Source organism: Pipistrellus hanaki (assembly GCF_964339955.1).
Source record: "Pipistrellus hanaki genome assembly, chromosome: 20".
In the NCBI taxonomy this organism is placed as follows: domain Eukaryota; kingdom Metazoa; phylum Chordata; class Mammalia; order Chiroptera; family Vespertilionidae; genus Pipistrellus; species Pipistrellus hanaki.
In genome coordinates this window covers 14,085,662-14,093,992 of record NC_140522.1, presented here as the reverse complement: position 1 = coordinate 14,093,992, position 8,331 = coordinate 14,085,662, and the positions used below count along the sequence as shown (strand labels likewise).

Here is an 8,331-nt window from a genome sequence, read left to right as displayed (position 1 = left end):
GCCTGTCTTGGGGAAGGCTTTCCTGGGAAGATCTGTTCCTGTGGGAGGGAGGAGGCCCTGTGGCAGATCTATGCCTGTGCGAGGGAGGGCTGTCCTGGACAGATCTGAGCCTATCTGAGGGAGGGGGCCCTGGGGCAGATGAGAGCTTGTCTAGAGCTGAGAGAGTTAGCTCAGACACAAGCTGTGACTTCACTGATGTTTTCTTTGTGAAAACCACATCCATCTTTCAGGGATGGAGAGGTGTGCTAAAGGACAGCTACCGAGAGCTCAGAGTGGAAAAAGCTCATCTAGGTAAAGAGAATGTTGTTCGCACCATCTTTGTCATTAGGAAGAATGTGAGCCCTTAGAGCACAATTGACAATCAATCAGAGCCTGTGCCTGGGCCACTGAACAGCGAGGAGAGAAGGGAACCCCAACCATAAGGGGCACATGGTCCTCAGACCCTCAAGGTGCCTGTTCACAGCTACATACCCAGACTGGGGCTGAGCGCCCCCTGCAGGTCCTGAGTGCAGTGTCCATAACGCCCTCTGCTGTCCTCCCTATTGATGGACTTGGGAATGTCCTGAAGCTCAGCCCCTTCATCTTTCTGCAGAGAGGTCTGTGGCTCAAACAGACATGCAGGTCAGGTAGAGGGCACATGTCCAGTATTTCTCTCACACATATTCATTCACATGCTCAGTGTCTCTAATTCTCCATAAATTGTCTTTTAAAATAGCATTAAAGGAAACACAGTTGTTCCAATCTCCAGAATGAGTGGTTTGTGTTCACTCCTGAGCAGAGAGGGGAAACACCTGGCATCCAGGGACTGGATTGCAATTCACCAGGAGAGGGGGTGCTATTGGCATGTTATCCTACTATCTAGGGAGGTCTGGGTTGGACACTGACATAAAGGATGTTGTTGCAGAGTGTGGTGTGTCCAAGGACACTCATGGCTAATGGGCATTAGCCCTTGTGCCTCAGTCTGTGCTCCTTTCAATTTGACCCATTTGCTTCTCTGAATCATCTCCTGACCAGTGGGCATTCCCAGTGGGGGCTCAGTACTGCAGGCAGGATAAGATCTTGTAATAACCCAGCATGAAAATCAATGTAATAGAAAAGTAGGAGAAAGGGTATATATTTAAACATGCTACCTTGGAAGTTTACCTGTATTAACATAGTGAGGAGATCAACCGTCACAACCGGAGGGAGATTAAAGTGTGAGGGTGTCATATTCAAGAAACAGAAGTCCCACCTGATGCCTTAATTCCCCATAAAAAGATCACAAGATGAACTAAGAACAGAGCTTGAACCTAGAGGCAGTGGACAAAGTGTTGGGGGAGAGTGGAACCTCTGTGTGGATCATTGGGAAACAGAAGCATGAACCATACTGAGAAACAGTAAAGCCAGTTCAACACATTGGGGATAAAGATGAGATTCAAACAAACTAAGATTTTTTTATGACTATGTGGATAACATGTGGGAATAAGTAAGTTTAGCTTATGAAAATCTTATTATTGTAAACCTGACATGTGCATGTGACCCTTGGGACCACTGTCACTATGTCCCCACACGATGGGGGTGGGTCAATTGGATGTTGCCCTGACTCAGTGCCACATAGTGGGGGAAGCTCAGTGAGAACATGATGGGGGATTAACCAAACCTGAGGACTCACACATCCAGGGTTCTTGTTTCATTACACTGTCACCTCCTCGTTGGTAAGCCCATTTAAGTTTTCTTTCCTCACTTTCCTCTGAAACAGCCCACATATTCCCTAGAGCCATGAAGACAGTTTGTTGACAGTGTGCAGGGGCACAAGCCATTTGTGTGTTGATTTTGTACCTTACATCTTTCCTGAGTTACCTTCCTAGTTCTATCAATTTTCTTGTGAAGTCTTCAGAGTTTTCTATATCAAAGATCTTGTCATATCCATAGAGATAATAAGATGATTTATTAATTCCTTTCTGATTTATAGATTTTAAAATATTTTTCTTGTCACATTACTCTAATAAAGATTTCCAGTTTGTTAAAAGAAGTAGTCACTGTGATGCCTTGATCTTGATCTTCATGGGAGAAGAATTATGTTGCATTTTTTTCTATGTAGCATAATGTTACCAGTTTTCTATTGAAAAGCAGCATGTGTTATGTTGATGTACATCATTTCTATAACAAATATATTGAGAATTTTTATCATAAAAGTGTTTTAACATTTTCTTTTTAAAATTTCTTTATTGATTAAGGTATCACATATTTATCCTCAACCCTCCATTCCAATTTTACAGTCTCACCCCCACTCACGCCCCCACCCACTATTGTCCATCACCACTGGTTAGGCTCATATGGGTGCACAGAAGTCCTTTGGTTGATCTCTCCCTTTTATCCCCACCCTCCCGTTGTGGTCCAACATTCTGACCCATGGCTCCTTATCTCTGGGTCTTTTCTTGTTCATCAGTCTATGTTGTTCACCATTTCCACTAGAAGAATGAGATCATGTCTTATTTTAACATTTTCAATGGCATTTTTATATCTTTTTATATGACAATATAGTTTTCTCCTTGCTTCTGTGGATGGGTGTATCCAGTTTAATGATTTTTAAAGGTTGAACCATCCTTGAATTCTAGGACAATAGCCCACTTGATGATGGTAAATGATGCTTTCATGATGTTGTTAGGTTTTCTGTTATGCAGAGACACAGTGCATGACATTCCTGCATTATTGGTACAGGGGCTTGCTCAGCCCGGCCTGCACCATCATGCTGTCTGAAACCTCGTGGGGAATGTTCAACTACCAGCTTAGGCCTGCCACCAGCTTAGGCTTCAACCACTGCCCCTGTGCTCACCAGCCATGAGCCTGGCCTCTGGCTGAATAGAGCTCCCCCAGTGTGAGTGCACTGACTATTAAGGGGCAGCCCCTACATTGAGCTTCTGACCTGGTCAGTGCGTGTCTTAGGGATTACTCTTTTCACCTTTTGGACAATGTTTTTTATATATTAGAGTTTTATTATATAGGATTGTTGATGTTAGCATTTATGATCAAAAGGGATATGATCTGTCATCTTTGTTTGTGCCTTATTTTGCTTTGGTATGAAGGGAGTGGTCACCACAATAAATGAGTTTGGAGATTTACCCTCTTTTGCAATTCTTGGACGTGTTTGAGAAGAAGTGATTGAGAAAATACTGTTTTTCTTTGAAATTTGGATAGAATTCACCCTTGAATCCATTCGTCATGGACTTTCCTTTGCTTAGAGGCTTTGGTTATTCCTTCAATTATTCTTAAAAATTTATACTTATAGCAAAATGAGGGAGAAATTTCTATTTGAAGCAGCAAATAAGTGGACTGCTAAATACAACAGTTGAACTTCACAGGGAGTAGGCAGAAATTGCACATATGTAGAGGTGAGCAATGACAGCATCATAGGAATCCTTATTCTGCATCCTAGAGGTAGATCTGAGCAACATGAACTGACAGGGAAGCACCTCAAAGTCCCCACAGAGGGAAATAACTGCCTCTATAAACTGCAGTTCTGGGCTGCTCTCTGCTGGCTCTGTGAAGGGCAGAACCAGCTCCTACCTGAGAATCTGCAGTCAAACACATGTCTGCTTTCAACTTTGAAGAATGAAGGCCTTTTTTGGGGGGAAAAAAGTCATACCATGTTATTCCACTATTTCTGTGCATGGAGAGGAACTAATGGAAAAAGTCTTCTCACCCCATTTAAAAATTCATCCAGGGAGAGGCTACACGCAACCAGCAGGACACCCCACAGAACTAAGGGTAGTGCATCTGGGTCAGCGTGGAAATTACAGTTGTTTGCAGACCACATATTTATTTCATGTGTCATCCAAGAGAATAAAATAAAACCATGGTATCTTGTGTGGAATTGATAAAGTGTGTTATCCTGAAAATGCACCCTCCTTCCCTACAACACCAGGAGCACAAGGAACAGGTCCCAGCCACTGTTCCCTGAAATCCACCATGAATTTGGCTGAAGACACAGCTGTGAATGACTCCCAGACGTCAGATTAGCTCAGCGGTGACACTAAAGCAGGGCCATTGCTGGGAAACTAGGGCGTCACAGAAAGGAAAGCTCTGGTGGAAGACATCTCCCACAGACTTGCTGGGCTTTCCTAGAATGCAGGGAGGCTCACACAATTTCCACATTTCATAAACAGAGTTTGATGTGTACTGATGGGTTTTCCAGGATCACCAATCCCTGTGCATTTATATTCCTCCAAATGAAAAATGCCATCTGTGGTGCATGTGAGCAAGTCCCTAATAATTTATTAAAACTTTTATAATACAAAGCCGTCAGTGGTAGTCACAGGACCATAGGTCTAGGGAGAATCTTGGAGAAAGAGTTATATGGAGAGGAAGCCCATCATCTTCAGGGAAACAGCCATAAACACGACTTGCAACTGCTGCTGAGACTGCAACACAGAATCTATGGGTCCTGGTGTCCTGAGTGTTCCTTCCAGCCTAGATTTCCTGTCTCCTCAGGGAGGTTTCTGTCAGGGCTCACAATGACTTCCCCTCACTGTGTCTTGTACAATAATACAGGGCTGTGTCCTCAGATGTCAGCTTGGTCATTTTAAGAGAGACTGTGTTGGTAGGGTTGTCCCTGGAGATTGTGAATCTTCCTTGAACTGCTGGAGCATACCACTGCTTATCTCCAGTTGGTTTACTCACTGTTGCCACCCACTGCAGCCCCTTCCCTGGAGCCTGGCGGATCCAGTACATGTTGTAGTCAGTGAAGGTGAATCCAGAGGCTTTGCAGGAGAGGCTTAGAGACCCCCAGGAGGCACCACACGTCCCCCAGACTCCACCAGCTGAACTTGGCACAGGCCATCTGCAAACAGAGACATAGACTGAGAACTGCCCAGTGCCACCCAGTCCCCATGACCCTGATGCACAGGGACTCACCTTTTACAATGAAGAGAAGTGCAGCCCAGATGAGCGCAGACCCCATGGTGTGGACACTGAGGAGGGGATCAGACAGGAAGGCCCCTCCTCTGGGTCTGCAGGGATCCAGGATGGCAGGTTTTCATGAGCAAGGGAGGTGCCACATTTGCATGTTTTCCCTGAGGATTTGTCTGAGCTGCTTGGGGGTTCCTCCCTCCCTGAGGTCACATGGGGAGGGCAGGTGGATCATGGTTCCTGGGCAAGCAGTCAGGGACACACAACTGGTCTGAACATTCTAGAAGCTTGTCTGTGAATAGAGAGAGACTTACTCTGTCAGGATGAAAGTTGTACTTTTATGGATCTCCTGTGCAGTTTTCACAAAAAATCTACCAGGAGACATCATGGGACATGATTGTTGAGATGACAGTGCCCCCTAGTGATCATTCTGAGCCTTAAAGTCTGAATACAGGTGTGTTAACCAGCTTCCTGAGACAAGGCAGGCATGTCTGCCATGGTGGAAGCCTTCCCTGGCATTTCTGAAAGAGTGGAAGCCCCAGTCTTGCTATTTGTATGCAGCTGGTTCTCTGCAAGCACTCCTTGGGCCTCACGCTGCCGCCTCAGGTTAGAACTGGAGGATCATAACCATCCACAGCCCAGTCTTCTAGTTCCAGGCCCTCAGCTAGCTTGTGGGAGGTTCTGTGACCTGGCCTGGTGTGCACTCAGCATCCTGGAGTGTCCACCTTGTGACATAGCAGTGCCTGTTTATCTCAGGAACATGTTTTCTGATATTTATGGGGGACCCTTGTGACTCTTGCCAGTGGAGCTGGAGGGAGTGGTGAGTAAAGGGCACAGACTCTCCATGACAGAGGGCAGTTCCCCACCCAGAAACTGGGACCCTTTAATATAGCCCTTGGACCACATGCCTGTGAATTCTAAGATTGTGCTTGAGATCATATGAGTAAGTCCCATTAGGCAGGACAGTACAGCCAACCTGCTTACTCTTGGGGCAGTAGTGGGAGGGGGTGACTCTCATCCATTGCTTTTCGTGTCTAAAAGGCCATTTTCTTAATTTTTCATGAACAAAGCTTTGAATGCAAAATATTGCCTCCTGTGTGGTCAATAATCTTGTTGGATGAATAAGTCATACATTCTAACCTCTTGATGCAGATCCTGGAAGAGCTCCCAAGAACAGCTTAAGAAGAACATCCTGGCCCTTTGATGAGAACCTGGACATGGGAGCTGACCTGTCCAAGGGCCGTGGAGTGGAGAGCACCTGGCATTCTGAGCAGTTGAGGCCGTTCTCATCAGGGTTCCAGGTCCCTTGGTGTTTACAAATCTGCCCGGGTCCAACTTGGCCAGAGAGGATAGATGTGCCTGGATGGAGACTGGCACACACTGTTGATCACAAAGAAGAACACATATTAGGTGTGTCTATGCATATGTCGGTTTGCATGGGTTACTTCAGTTGTATTAATTTCCAGGAAGGGAGGAGTGTGGAGAGATGCTAATCACATTGTACTGATAGTGGTAGACCCTGTGGGAAACATCAGATGTGGTCACATAAGAAATTATAGATCAGCCTTTTTGCTGTGATTGGCTGAAACCCCGCCCCCTTGGCAGAGCTTGTGTTTTGATATCTGGCCTCTTTCCCTGGGATCCAGTCTGTGAACTGAGAGGGATAAATGTGAGTGGTCACCTCTTCGGAACCATGGCATCCCTGGCACCTGTCACCATCTTCCAGGCTGGTGCTGATGAAGAGAGAGTAGAGACAGCTAGTCTGTCTTCCTTTATTAGTTGATCACCATTGTACACTTGGTAAAGAGCACCTTGGGACCCAAAGGCATGGGCACAATTCCTGGAAGCAATGAACAGGATGCTTCTCTTATTGTGACCAATGATGGTGCTGGTAATCCAGCAGCTACAATGTTAGTTGATATCTCAAGGCTTCCGGATGTGAAGTTGGTGATGGCACTACTTATGTTCTCCTTTTAGCAGCAGAATTGCTAAGGGAAGCAGAATTTTTAATTTGACAAAAAGTTTTATCCTCAGACCATCATTTTGGGTTGGAGAGAAGCCACAAAGGCAACAAGATAGGCTATGTTGAATGCTGCACTTGATCATGGCACTGATGGAGATACATTCTACCCATATTTGGTGAACATTGCAGGAACAACATTATCCTCAAGACATTGAACTCATCACAAAGATCACTTTACAAAGTTATCTGTAGAATCTGTTCTCTGATTGAAAAGCTCCAGTAATCTGGAGGCAATTCATGTCATCAAGAAGCTAGGAGGAAATAAGGTGGATTCCTTTTTAGATGAAAGCTTTCTGTTGCATAAAAAAAGGAGATGAAAGTGGATTGAAAGTTTTTACTGCAAATACTGGTATGGATATAGACAAAATAAAGATATTTGGTTCCCATGTAAGAGTTGATTCTATTGCAAAGGTTACTAAAGTTGAACAAGCATCAAAGGAACAAGTGAAGGAGAAAGTTGAACATATTCTAAAGCATGGAATAAATTGCTTTATTAACAGGCATTTAATTTATAATTGCTGATCAGCTTTTGGGGGTTGCTGGGGTTATGGCTATTGAACATGTAGAACAGCTGGCTCTTGTCACAGGTGGTGAAATTACATCTACCTTTGACCTTCCAAAAGTAGTGAAGCTTGAAAGTTGCAAGCTCATTTAGGAAGTCATGATTGGAGAAGATATACTCATTCACTTTTCTTGGGAAGCCCTTGGTTTGTACTATTGTTATTCATGGTGCCACTGGACACATTACATGAAGCAGAAAGGTCTTTGCATGATGCTCTTTATGTTGTTGCACACACTGTGAAGGCTTCTAAAAACAGTTTCTGGAGGAGCCTGTTATGAGCTGCTGATGGTCCATGCTGTGTCACAGCTACCAATAAACACCAGTTAAAGAAGCTGTTGAAATGTGGATTCTTAGGCTCAAGCACTTAAGAGGTTGCTTGCTGTTACACCCGAGGATGGAGGTTGCAACAGTGCATATCTGGTGGCATAGCTCTGAGCTGCTCAATGTGAAGGCAATATACCTGCTGGACTGGATATGAAGGATGATGCTAATGGAGACATTGCAAGTCTGGGCATCACTGACAGTGTCCAAGTGAAGTGGCAAGTTCATCTGCGTTCAGGTGAAGCAGCAGAGGTGATTCTGTATGTGGATGACATCATCAAAGCAGCACCAAGGAAAGGTCTGGCTCACCCCTCTTGTTAGGCATTGCTGCATGCTATTATGCTCTGGATTAGTTTATAGCAACATTGTTTGAAGAAATTCAACTTCCTAGAGAAAACTGTGGCATCAAAGATTATATGTGGTTCTTATATATTTAAGTGTAGACATTTAGCTGAGCTTTTACTTTAACATGGTTCTAATTTATTTCCTGTTCATTCTCCATAAAATTCAGGGGTTTTAAAATCCATTTTTTATAGGT

General features: G+C 44.5%; 1 pseudogene across 1 annotated transcript; it reads left to right on the top strand.

The window, feature by feature from the left end:
* The first annotated feature begins 6,580 nt into the window (after positions 1-6,580).
* On the top strand, positions 6,581-8,114 carry LOC311614018 (T-complex protein 1 subunit beta-like; annotated as a pseudogene). Its single transcript has one exon. The product of its transcript is annotated as a T-complex protein 1 subunit beta-like (transcript).
* Positions 8,115-8,331: the final 217 nt, after the last annotated feature.